The sequence below is a fragment of the Danaus plexippus genome, assembly GCF_018135715.1.
Source record: "Danaus plexippus chromosome 13 unlocalized genomic scaffold, MEX_DaPlex mxdp_15, whole genome shotgun sequence".
Classification (NCBI taxonomy): Eukaryota; Metazoa; Arthropoda; class Insecta; order Lepidoptera; family Nymphalidae; genus Danaus; species Danaus plexippus.
Genome location: NW_026869849.1, coordinates 2,621,529 through 2,636,127, shown reverse-complemented (window position 1 = coordinate 2,636,127; position 14,599 = coordinate 2,621,529). Strand labels below are relative to the sequence as shown.

Sequence of the window (14,599 nt, the reverse complement as noted above, 5' to 3'; positions counted from 1 at the left end):
TATAACATATTGATTAAAATATAATTACAGTTAGGAAATATATCATTGTATAGTCTGTGACGAGTTTGCGAACGGAATGTAGTGAATTCAGTCTTTGGAGACAGATTTTAAAGCTGTTTTCGTTTTTTTAAGAACAATTTTTTTATTTTTTTTTTTATTTTACAGACGTTGTTATCGACTACGTCTTGCTTTATTGTCTATAAGGCCTAGTTTACAATTTGTTAGTTTTTTTGAAATAAGAACAAAAACACAAAGAAAAGGAAACGAATTTATAATTGTTTAAAAAGTTTGAATTTACGTGTGACGTTATAAATTTATCTGTTTCATATAAAAAAAAAAAAACAAATAAGTGACGTTGCTTTGTATATATTTTTACTTCTTATAAGTGTTTAATTGATTCCGAGTACACTTTTAACATGATTTTGGCAAAGTTTTATTCTAAAATCTAATGTAATGTTTAATATAATTCAATCCATAAAAATACTTAACTTGTGGACAAAAAAAAAGAAAGTATATAATATTGTAGGGAATTGAAGTTATATGCAAAAATTGGATACTTCGCTTGTGACTAATAGACAACTTGGAAAATAAAAAAAATTATTTGCCATTAAATCTAATAAATCTCTATATATTTCATATAAAGACATCCGATAGTGGCATAAGGTATATAAATGGGCAGAGGTTATCACTTGAGGTCCGGAGGGCGGAGGCCAACCGCCTAGCTTTCATGTTTAGACTTGTCCGACTGCGATTAGTCACTCGACTACTTCTTTTGTGTTTGTTTTATAATATTAATTATATTGTTCTTAACATGGCAACAAGAAATATATATAAGAATAATCATTATTTTTCTTTATAAAAAATTTGTAGCAATAATATTCTGACGAATGTATTTCATAAATTCTGTATTTAAATTCGTGTAAATATTTATCAATTATAATAATGTAATTTAAATTATCATTTGATAATTATTATCAATTGATAAATAATTCGTCAGATATTCAAGTCGGCTTACCGTGGGAGGCTTAGACCGAATGATTCACGGACCCGTTCCGCAGCACGCTTACATCCAAATAAATTGAATTTATCCTCTTGTCCATTCCAATTCATAATATAAATAAATAAGTAATAATAATAAAATGAACATCATTTTAATTGAAATTTTACTATTTGCTATAAATTTTACATTACAGATGAAAGTATAGAAGACATGTGACTAAGTGTTGCCAGTTAATGCAGTTTTAAGATAACGTGGTCTGTTAATTATTGTACATCGATATAATTAATAATATGTCCTGTTCTATCGAGGAGAAAACTTTTGTATAATATTAATACTTTTGATATTTTGGACATTTAAGCTTAAGAGATAAGAAAAAAGAATGGGTAAAGAATGATTTAATTCCACCATTTTGGTGTTTTTTTTAAGTATATATTTAAAGAAATTGACAGAACTCGATTCCCAGCATTATATTTTATTGTGCTGGCAGCATGAACTCATACAACCAAGCCCTCGAATGAAAAATATTGCCTCATTTTAGATCCCCGTTTTCCCTTTTCAAATGGATAAGCAAAATAAAAATAGTTCAAAATATCTGCACTGGTTTACCTAAATCTATGACGTTATGTGAGTGAATAAAATGAAATCTTATCTCTTATCAGTTCATTAACGTGTTTTCGTCAAGGAATACTTATCTGATAAAGACAGTTTGCTCTCAGATAAAAAAATATGACGAGACAGAGTATGTCTTACAATGTTCACTTAAACGAATCAAGATTCTTCCACTCAGCAAAAAATACTTAATGCTTATACATAAAACATTCGACCATTAAAATTACTGGAATAAATTCATATTTATTTATAAAAACAATACAATTCTTTTAACTTATATCATAAAACAAATTTATTTATGTTATTTTCGTTGATAACTAATATCATCTTCCTTAATAAAACGAAATATCAACTGTACACTGTGGAAACAAGATACAAAACTAATAAATAAATATTATCACAATACTCTGAACATTAATAAGGTGATTTCTAGTGATTCAGTCTCTGACGCTATCTCACGTCATCCGTATATTTAGAGAGGAATGTGCACATCCCTATGCTGTTACATTTTCCGGTAAAAAAATTGGCGGGACTCCAAACTTTCTTATTAGAAATGTGAATATAGAATGCATTTGATATGGATATCACAAAGTATTATTTTATTTTCAGTTACAACAACTTATAAAATTCCTTAAAAAATGATTTGAAAATTTTAAAACATTTCAGACCAACGTTCAGAAACTTACTCGACACGTGCTGATATATTTTTGTTTATTTGAATATAAATTGAAATATTTTATGCATGAAAAAAATATTTGTTAATTCCTTATTGTTGATTGGTTGCTATTAAATACATTATTGACTGGAAAGTGATTTCAGACGATTATCACCTATAATTTTTTGAAACATCGAAAAGAAATTGCACACTTTATTGCTATTTAATGTACTACTGCTTAACAAATTCAATATTTTTCTGTTAACTAATTATAAACGATATCATTTGAAATGATAAAATTTATTCAAAAATTAAAATAATATCAGGACATTAATGTGAACTATAATTGCAAAGCTTTTATTAGTTGTTATATAATAACTTGTACATTTCATTTATTTTAGCGACAAAAAGTCCCGACAGGATAATTAATTAAAACGCAACTTTTGGAAAGATTTCCAGAAATCTCACTCAATAAAGTAGTAAACAAAATTCCTGAAAACAATGTCATCGTTACTCATCCACTAATGAACATACGTCAATGTAAACAGATAATAATAGATTAAATATAAGAAAATGTCATCGGACTGTTTTGCCAAACTGACTTTCAGATAAATTCAAACACCTGCCTCCATTAGGAGTACGCGATATGTCCTCATTTTCATGCCAGATCTTCGAATGCTTACTGATACATTTACATTTACATGGGATATGATTAGTTTTACAGATTAAATCAAGCACTTATCAGCAAGAAGGTTTACTACCGCGGCAATTTAATCAAATAAACATTAAAAACATCAGTCAAGTTCAGTTCTTAATATATCTATGAAAGTGTATACCAATAAAAAAAAAAGTTTGTGAATATATGGCGAATTGATAAAATATATTTTTAAGAAGACGGTATAAAAAAAGGTACTAAAATGGAATGAATGGTCGCTCACTGCTGAGCATACAAATAAGGTTATGACGTTTGTTTATATTAATTTACTCTATGGACATAACTTTTCAATAAAACCTCATGTGACTTGAACAAACTATAACAATTACCTTGGTACATTGACGTATGGATAATTACCGTCCGTCAGGCATCAGCTGACTTGGCGTTCCCCGAGGAATGCACAGCTAGAACCCGTTTCACAGCTGGTGGATACTCTGTTACTGATTCTATAACAATAGATTCACAAACATAGAAAGAAACAAATTACGTAACACCATTAAAATTAGGTCGAAATTTAATGGTTATCTTATTTTCGAAACTAGCAACACTCACGTTCCTTCCCACTAAATGTTGACGTACAAGTGTTTGTCAATTGAAAAATATTAATCTTTATAGATAAAAACAGCTTACGGGTTATGCTGAAAGTTGGTGGACAGATAGCTTAGAACCAGGAAAAGATATAGGATACTTTTCATGCCATCGAAACAAAAAAATTATAAAATCCAAAATGTTCTTATTTACTGCCTTTAAGGAAGAATAGAAGTCTTCCGGTCAGCTTTACATTTTGAATTTTGAAAGTAAAGCATATATATATATATATATATAAACAAAATCAGGTTAGAACTAATATTGTCTTTTAATAGTCCACATTTTTAGCAGATATTTTCAAATGACTACAAACTGAATTTCATTTTTAAGTGTTTTATTTTTCCATCGAAAGATCTGTGCAACTAATTACACGGTATATTTCCTAATATGACGTAAGTATAATCTTATGTTTCAATGCGTTCGTACACTGACGTAATTCTTAGTTCATCGCCGATGATACATAAACATAGGAAATAGATTTTTAGATAAACTTTAGTTAAAAAAAATTGTAAAAAGCCTCCTCAGAAAATGATTTGGTATAAATCGAAATGCTTGTGGTAATACACAGAAAGTTATTTAGAATTATTGGAAGAAAATTTTCATGTTTCCGTAATTAATGATAAAATTTAGGTTCGTTTGTTGTTTATGGAGTTCTAATGTTCTCTATTACAAACCTACAGATAACAAATAATATATTATATTTTATAATCTGTTATAAAGATTTTTACCAAATAGACCAAAATTTATGCTCAATTGTTTGATTCAAATATTAAATCTTTTTCCTCAGATGAAACACGACTCACTTATAGTATGATATCCTAATTTCTAAACACCCAAGTAGCAACCACATACAATAATATAATGTTCTGACATTCAAACATAAATAAAAAACACAAATACAATTAGATGCAATATAAAAAAAATATAAAAATTATTAATAGACTCGCCATTTGCAACAATGTATCTGCACACGAATAATTTATTACAAGTGGATCTATAACTTATGACCATTGCTCTAATAATAGACTGCCAACCAGCTATTTTTAATCTGTCAAACGATTTGACAGCGTATTTTAGTATTGGAAGAGATCCAAGATGAAACTTTTGTTTGGTTACTGTTTACATGTTGTTTACTTTTTACAGCTATTCGTTATTGGCTCGGCTTCAACTAAATATGAATTTAGAAAAAAACATTGACTTCCGAAAGACTTAATAGCATATGCAGATTTTGTTTATATTCGTTGTGCAAAACATCCTCTATATAATAGATCTTATAATATAATAATTGAAGAAATATTTTAATCCCATAATTAATCATTAGTCCTTTAAAAAAAAACATTTTGTGAACTGGCAGCTTTTTAGTATTAATATAACAATTGTGTTAAGAAGCGAGAAAATTTTATCAAAACATATCTTATACTGAATACCATTATGGCAAATCAAAAGAAAAGCACTGCAAGACAAATAAAATAAAAAATACAAACCGGTCACTAAAACCGGTAAAAACAGATTATTTAATTGAAACTGGAATATCGACGTCAACCTTTTTTTTAATGATCGCTAAGCGATAACGCTTCAAGCCCTAAATCACAATCTCTATACTCCTTTCCATGTTTTCAAGTCCCCAAGGCGATATTGCACTTGCAGTGTCCTTGGGAGACGGTAGCAACTCACCACTGACTCGATCGTCTACTCGTCGTCGCTGTATAACATAAAAAATAAATATATTCTAAATTTCGGTACCAACACAAAATGTTAATTACAAACAATTTTTTTCCTCATACAAATTCTCATCTTACTCAATAGAATTAGTTTAGCGAGGTTGCTTTTCTCGGAATTTGCGAGTACAGTCAACCTTAGTGCTTACAAATAACTAGAACTGACTTTAAACACATTTTGATTATAAAACAAAGTGTGAATGTTATCGAGGTATTATTGAGTTATAGGGATTTAGAGGGAAATATAACGTTTTGAAAATAATTTCTATTATATTTTCAGATCCACAAGTTACGGGAATAACAACTAGCAACACTTCGATTCTACAGGCAAGTAATTACAGAATTTTTGAACGCTATATATAGCAATACAAATCTAAAAACGTGGAATAGTACGATATTAACATAGTTCAATATAAAAAAATCATTTATATTCTTTATCTTTATACACCATAAAAATTACAAATTAAATTTCATTAAAAATTAAATAAAATGCTTAGTATTCTATTTTATTTTTATCGTTTATACATTGTTTGTCAAAAACAGGCATTGGTTGACCGCAGACTGACTCATATTCCCGGACGCAGGTCTTATTAATATTCATTGATAATATTGGCCTCCACACTATGAAACATCAAAACTATTGGGTGAATTAGTTACATTCATCCATAATAAACTTGGTTAATAAATTCCTCAGAAAACAATAAATTAAGGAAGTCGCTTAGCTTTATATTGAAACACCACGTTTACAAAATGAAAATAATTAAAATCATATGGTTATAAAAATTATATTTCCATATAAGCTACAATTTTCAAGTTTAAAAATAAATACAAAACGACAAAAATAACTCTATTAGTGTTTCCTCAACCATCGAATGGGTTATGGTAGGAAATGTTGACGATAAAGTTCTGTCATCATTAAAACGTCAAAATGACGGACTGACTTTGATATATGCGTTTTTTTTAAATTTCAAAAATCAAAAATATATGATTCACAACATAATGCATGCTTTTATATTTTGGATATCTCTAAATAAATATTATTATTACTTTAAGCGAATTTAAAGTAATATGTATTTTATAAGACAGATGTAATGCACATTGGTGTGAAATACGCTTATTACAGACTAAACTGGTGACGTTGAGGGTTAACGACACCTGAGTCAGACGGCGCAGCGCTGTACCACCGCTAGATGTTTATATTACAATGATAATTTTTTTCACTCCATTGTTTCAGGTGAGATATTTATAACTTTCTTAATAAAATATTAAAAAAAATAAACAAATAAAAGGTATTATAGAACAAACCCTTAACAATGTATTAAATATATTTTCGGATATAAGTCGACGTCAAAATCCTATTTTTTTTTAATTTTATCAAGTTTAACATTATTTCAAATTAACATAATAACACAATAAAATGGACCAATTATTATTCCCAAACATACCTTATAACCTATTATACCTTACCGCAGACACGTGTTCACAAAATCTTGAAACAAGTCTCGAAAATACTTAATTAATGCTTAAAATATTGTTGTGTTAAGTATATGAATGCACAGCTCTCTCTGTGATCACATTTTTTTGTATCAATAAGCCGAGCCCCAAGCTCATGACTCACTAAGTGAAGCCAGTGTATTTATTGCTTAGTAACATGACTGTTAGCTCCGAAGGGAACGAAGGAGGCAAAAAAATATCGATTCCAACCTTCTTTTTACTTTTTATTGTTTATTTGGCCAGTGTTTTTCTCTTATTTTTGTAAATTACAGATCCTTTATATATTTAAAATAAAAAATAAATGATTCTTCTATTCATTAAAAAAATATTATTGGAGATTAACTCCTTTATAAAAATGTATCGTATTGAAATGAATAAAACTACCAATAGAGTCAGCACAAATCACTTAAACATGTATTATGAAATTACTTTATAAAAATTAATATAGAATATAGATCATAAATTAAAACAATAACAATGTTTTGCTACGCCGTAGCACTATTATTCGTAGCTTTCATAACTATTTTAAAGAATTTATTTTTCGATTTTGATATCGCGTCAAGATATAAAATTGTTAAAAAAATAAATGTACATGTTTCTAAAGGCGAAAAAATACGAACAAATATTAGTATTTTTATATAAAGGGAAGCTATTTTGCTATTTAACTGATATTTTACATTAAACTCACCCTTAATAACATAAAACATCGCAGAACATCCTTATCTGTCTGCGTAATGTTTCAAAACTGCATCCGCCATTTTGTTAGTAATTAATTGATTACAAATAAGTTATTGCTGATAGAACGTAATTTGATTTACAATGCCCTTGTGTCACGAGCTAATCTATAGAAATCTATATTTATTTGAAATAATAACTAGTGATGTTTATTCTGCTGTCTTATTTAATATATTCCGTCATATATAATTGTAATAAAACAAAATGCCTAAAATATATCTCGGGATTTGTTTTTGACTCATTAAACAGCGTGAAAATCAGCCGACCGTGTCCATATATCCACTATCTATTCTGTATTCATGGCAAAATGCGCACTATTATTAATTGAATAATTGGTCTGAGCGGCAACGCCTTGTTTGTAATTATAACATAGTTATTAAGTTTGTTGCTATGCCGGTACGCGATCTTTGGTTACCAACCATCGATTAGTCGGCTGCAGTGATCGCTGCATGTATTTAGGAATCCAACCCTCAACTCGAGACGGTGACGACGGTGATGACGGGAATCTTAAAAGGTCACGCTGAAAGCGGCGCGATGACACGAGGCGGCCATTCGGCAAGACAACGGGGCCGCGGTTCCCGCCAAAACGACAGCAGGCTGTGGCGCGAAGGCTCGCTATTGGTCGGCGGCGTGTCGGGCGGCGGCGAGCAAGGCCGCCGGTTTTCCCGCGAACAATGCCAAATGGTGCATTTGTCAAGGTGAGTTCGTTCACCGCTGACGCTTGCGCCGCTCCGCACCGTTCAGACAATCGCTCACTCGCCTCGCGCCAACCGAAGGTCGATGGAAGCCGACGCGCTAACAGTTTCACCTCAATAATATCATGATTATAACAGGTAAATGTTACACTTGTATACAATATAACATTATAATTAATAAACATGTTCGTACGTGATGAATTTGTGAAATATATCTAATGTATTGAGGTTATCGCCGCATTAAGACACGAAGTCACATGTGTATCGGAACGAAGTTTTATTTAAGAAGAAAGAAGAAAAGTATCAAGTGCTACGCCCGGACGAAATTCCCAGCTCGGCCGACATTCGCGGGTCGGTGGGATCTTCGTCCGTGTTTATCGCTTATACGAATATACAACGTTGAAGATACAGCATGGAACTTGCACTTAATGGAAGATCCGAAGATTCAACTCCCAGATACAGCCAGCAACCATAAATACTATACAAAATACTTATATTTTTTTTAGTATCGTACACAGGCTGCCGGCTGTTCTAATGACATCTGAATAGACAAGATATGTCAAGAAGATCGGATACGGATATTGACATTTTTTTATTTTAATATTTTTAAACATGCTAATACTGAATTAACAAAATTTATCTCTTTAATAAAAGGCTTTAAATTTTGCTATATTTATATATGAGTAGGACTTTTCTCTTTAATATAGTTTTCTATATATGTCTTAGTTTTATTAAAGTGGCAACACCGTCAACTCGTCACATACAATAATATAAATGTGTATATACTGACTAACTGTAAAACTAAGTCCCTTATTTAAATTAAATTTTAATTTAAATCAATTGTAATAAAATGTTGTTATCGATGTGTGTCAAACATTGCTCACCTTTTTAAATATATATGATAATATTTAAGATTAATAAAATATAATAAGGTATTATAGGAATTCATTTGTTATACATTTGTGTGTGTATATATTTATAGTCTTACTTAAAACGGAGCAGCTCGGATGTCAATTGTAAAGAAGTTTTTCGAAGAAGTAAAATAAAAGAAGCATAAACTAATAATTATTAATCTAATATATGTACATTTATATCACGATTACTTTACTTTGTATATCATTTCATAATACTGTTCCGTTTCTATAATTACTGTTTTGGGAATAGATTTTTTTATGTACATACGTTAAATTTTTAAAATAAAAAAAAAAACCTCTATTTTTTTTTCCTTTTGAAACGGCACTAACCGGACGGCATTACTTTTATGAACGTCTTAAGAATTATTTTTATTTGACCTCAAAACACTGACAGCTAGAAACTATTTCCTGCTATAAAAATTTAAACTATTCTCTCCTTCGCTTTCCATGAATATTTTTCAATACTGATTCATCATTACCATTCAATTAATTGGTGATTGATTTTGAATTACTTGTAGAACAAAGCGAGTAGAATCTGATTTTTAACTAAAACTTTATCGACTTACTCAATCAATTAATGCCAACTATATTTCAATTAAATTAAACTAATTTATTTAGAAAGTTGGACAGAACAGCTATGTACATATAATTTTTATATTTTACAATTAAATCTTAAATTATTATAAAATATACCGTAATATAATGATTTTAAGGACAAATTATATGATAAAGTCAAACCAGAAACGGCTCTTAATTCTAATTTCCCGCTATTAAATCATTTACACAGAATAATTGTCTCTTCCATTTCTGGACAAGTTCGAACATGTCGGTACAAGTTTAAGTTTCAAAATGGCGTTCCATCCGTTGAACGTACATTATGACTAACGAGGAATAAACAGTCGGATAAATAAATTATTAAAAACATATAGTGAGTAATTTGTACGAAAAATGAAAATTATAAAAGTACTTAATAGTTATATTTTATTCCCAAACCCTATTTGGTTCTATATTTGTTATCCCGATATAATTTCATTTTCAGCATGACAAATATAATTGATATTTTTTTTTTTAAATAATTATACCTTTTATTAAAAAATAATTATACCTAGTTTTAAAGGCTCCTGCCTATAATTGAGTCTGGACTTAAATTATAAAGAATAGTATACATTGGAATGTATAACTATACAGAACATAGTAATTATTTGTGGCCAAATTTTTATATATAATATGAAATGGTAAAGATTTCGAGTTCCGATATTACCGATGTTAAATTTTCTTTCAACCAACGGCCGACTGCCGAAAAGAATTAAAAATATACAATTGCTTGGTGTGACTGAGAAACAGAATAGTCTTTGTTATTGAAAACACTGTATTTTTTTTTTTACTTCTATCGGACCGACCTCTAATGTTAAATAATTGAATCCTTTTACTTCACAATAAACATTTAATTCATGTTTAGGTGCGTTTTATTTATTTCTACTTCCTTTTATATCTAAAGTGCACATTATACTTATTATGTTTTTTTTTTGTATGAGAAATAATTAAACTCAAGAATCATAAGAATGTACTCGTAACAAAATTTTACATTATTTTTTTTGAAGAAGACGAAAGAAATCTTTAAAATTAGTGCAGTTATAAAATACGACAATTTATTAAAAAAAAAATGACATTACTAATTTAAATTAACGGAGTAGCATCTAAAGTATCTTTATAAACGAAAATAATTTTAAAATATGTTTTTGCAAATCAAATTTGTGCTTTTTGGTATAATGAAATTGTATAGATTCCATGTATCAAACTATAATTTCAAAATTGAATTTGTGTGATAACAATAACGGCTATTACAATATATTGAACGTAACAAGGAAGTATTATAAGATATAAAAAGCACAATTGGATACAGAACAGTAATCGTGAGTTACATCTTGAAATTTAATTTATTTTAAAGATACGACGAAACTACCGAATTGTAAATTTTTTTTTAAAGGGTCTATTGTTCTTAACGCGTTTGAAAGGAGGATACATATGGTCTCTTTATTAATTATCGTATATTTAATACATGGTCTTTTGTTTACCCACATATCACAAACGCCAACATTTTGCCAATAGTATTCTAGTCGGATGGCAGGGTTCTCAGAGTTTAACTTAAGTTAATACCATGGTTTTAATTACGTTTAGAAAGTTGAGGAACGTTTTTTCCACTGAATAAATTTGCTGTATAGTGATCGAAATTTTTGATTTAAATTCAAAATGTTAAATTTATTTAGGGTAATAATTTTTCCAAATATATTTTTACCTATGGCTTAGTTTTAAGACAGACTTGTATTATCGACTGTAGTTTATACTTATAACTAGACATTTAGCATTTTGTAAGAATTAACACATTTAAATTTGGTTTTATTGGTATTCCTAGACAGTACATTTTGTACTATGTTTACTACGGACCCTGTATCCTGGCCGCTATCACTATAACCTCGACTTGCGACTGGTGCATCTCCATATTATCGCCAAGCAATTCTTTAAATGACTTCGAACTTCTTTTAAACACCGTTTTTAAGGTGCTGTGTTATGAAAAATGAGAAGTGAATAGGTTTTATGATGTGTTAAAAAATATGTAACTTAAAATAGCTGAAGGATGTAATGCATAAATTTAAATGCTCTTGAATTGAACTCTTTTTGAACTCTCTTTTCCCTTAGAACCTTAAGTAGGACACTCTTGATTCTATTAACCATTCAAAAGTTAGTTAAGTTGCATAGATGTTTAATTTGAGTAAAAAGTTTTTCTTAGCACTAAAATTTTTTCGCTTTTGTTTCTCTCTACAAGTGAAGAATGTAATTAGATTTCTAAAGTGACTTGAGTGCTTAAGATAATATTAGTGTAAAATTTTCAAAGTTTCATATTTTCTGTTGACCAAAGTTCACATGAATGTGATGTGACGTCACAGTACAACAACGACACATCGTAAGGTAGGGTATATTAGTATCTAGGCAAAAATTCTGATGTTATATCAGTTCACCCTATGGGTATTCAAACCATCGGTATAAGGTGCCTGAAATAAACGGAGTAACGATGGAAAAAGTTAACCGGTTTTCATCACAAAATATATTATTTAATCCAAAATTAAACAAATTTGATTTTGTAACGGAAATTTCAAAAAAAGTGCTTAATCTTTTAACTTTTAGTAAACGCAATTTTTTATAAAATTAATTGAACAGATTTACTTTTGTTTTTAGAACTGATAATGAAATACTCAAAGTTTCTTCCTTTTATAGAGACAGCTTTTGGTTATGCTGCAATTGATTTAATTAATTTAAAACATATGCATATTGTCAAATGCAGAGCAAATTATTAAAAGATAAAGACATTTTAAATCTATGTATAAACATTTAACAGCCCTATTTGATAGTTGGCAAAAAATATATCATTCAAGTATATTTGTTCTTAAAATTAGCTAGATTTTAAGGGACAGCAAGCTACAAAGGAGTGAAAATTAGAAAAAATACCAATAAAACTCCGAATTACAAATTCAGTTGTCGCTTTCATATTACAAAACATATGAAATATATACTGAACATGTCTATTCATGTATTATTTTTTTATTATCTGTTGGAAGAAGGAGGACTTTTGACAATTATAATTTTTATTACAACTGGTGATGTCCACAGAGGATAAAAGGTAAGAGTTATGTTAAGAATAAAACAACCCGATAAAATATTTTCAATATTAAAATTAAAATTTTCAAAAATAATAGTACTAAATATATAATTAAGGTAAACTAGCAACATTGAGATAAACAAATTGAGACTTTCGGAAAAAGAAAAGCAATCTTAGAGGTTGAGAGGCTCAAAGAAGGTCGACAATCGTGAATCATTGTAAGATAGATATTTTTTTAAATAGTGTTTTAAAAGACATTATTATTCTTATTTAATAAAAAAAATGCGAGTAGCATTTAGCATGTCAAAAAAACGTCACTGAAAAAATAAATATTCTATATTTTTAGGTTTTGTTCAATGTATAGTTTTAATACATTCGAATAAAAATAAACATTTTAATATTGTTAATAACATAGACTGCTTTATAATTGAATTTACAAAAATCACTGTAGGAACGAGCAGTTGTTATAGGAATCCTATTCAAGTTTTCTAATCAGGCAACAAAAGCTTAAAGTCTTTCTCTTTTTCTCTTTGTTTATATAGTATAATATGCGTGGTTCATAGAACAAGCTGATCCGATTTATGAAGTAGATTTTATTTTCATCATTATTTTTTTCTCTTCATATTTTTCAGCTTTCTCGATTTCCTGTCGTGTTTGGTATATCTACTTTACGTCTAAAAGTGTACATCTTTGTCGTTATTTATGAACAATTATTTTGTTTTTTACTCTCATTCCAAGCTCCAACAGGTCTTTTTGAAAATTGTTCACAATATAATTCTAAAAATAAATTATCCTGGAGTGAAGCTGTCATTATATGAAATGAACAACTGGTGTTTTCTCCACACAGTAATCAAGACTGAAACGTTGAAATTGTCAAAAATATTCCATGATTTCAGTGCGAATGAAACCTTAGCTTAAAAAAAAACGGCGACTGCTATAAGCATACGTCAAAGTAAAACATAGTTGTAATGTGACGTCACTACCATTAAGTACTGGTAGCACTTATCACATGTCACTATTAAATAAAAGCTCTTTGAAACTGGTTGAAGCATCGAAATTCTACCAACATATTGAAATTTATTGAACATTGTTCATTCTATTCTTGTTAATAGGGATTTTATTTTCAACTGTTTATTTGAATAACTACTGTTTTTAACCAAAATTCCTCATTTGCAAGACTTTCAAAATCTTCTCTTATATTAATGTATGAATTAGATAGTTTGAAGGGCAACAATCATAGAAACTCACATTATTGAAAGCATTGAGCAGTGTTATGCATTTTCAACGTATTAAGAGAAATGAACGGTAGACTTATTTGATCATATGAGAATGAATAGTATCTAACTTCTGTACCTATAAATATAAAATATTACCGTGTTCTTTAGCTGCATTGTAGTCCATCAAGTGTATCTACCCAGCGCAGAAGCCGTGTGAAATTTTTGACAATTTTCATATTTTTTTAAGTTATCCTAAAATTTAAAGGAGTGAGAACGGATATTGAAAATCACCTTTATATACATAGGGGAATAATTTTCCTTAACAATATCAAAGACAATTTCACAACAGCTTTTAAGGTATGTGAAGTGGACTCGGCGCATTAAGTTCAAAAACTTTAAAAAGTATTTATTCGAAGGGCCTACAGCAAAATTTAATGTGTTTTTCCTAATCAGTATTTAGCTTTGTGAAGAACGACTACATATTAAATAATAAAATTTCAATCATCCAGTCAAAATTCTGTCCCAGGTTACTTGGACTTCCCCCTTTTTATAAAAAAACGCTTAAGCGCAAGGAAACTTCTCTTCGTCATTCCACTACGAGAAT

The 14,599-nt window shown here is 29.1% G+C and overlaps 1 long non-coding RNA gene across 1 annotated transcript; it reads left to right on the top strand.

The window, feature by feature from the left end:
- Positions 1 to 7,703: 7,703 nt before the first annotated feature.
- Positions 7,704 to 10,579, top strand: LOC133320214 (uncharacterized). The gene is made up of 2 exons (XR_009753650.1): positions 7,704 to 8,347; positions 8,438 to 10,579. It is a non-coding gene; the product is annotated as an uncharacterized LOC133320214 (long non-coding RNA).
- The last annotated feature ends 4,020 nt before the right edge of the window (positions 10,580 to 14,599 follow it).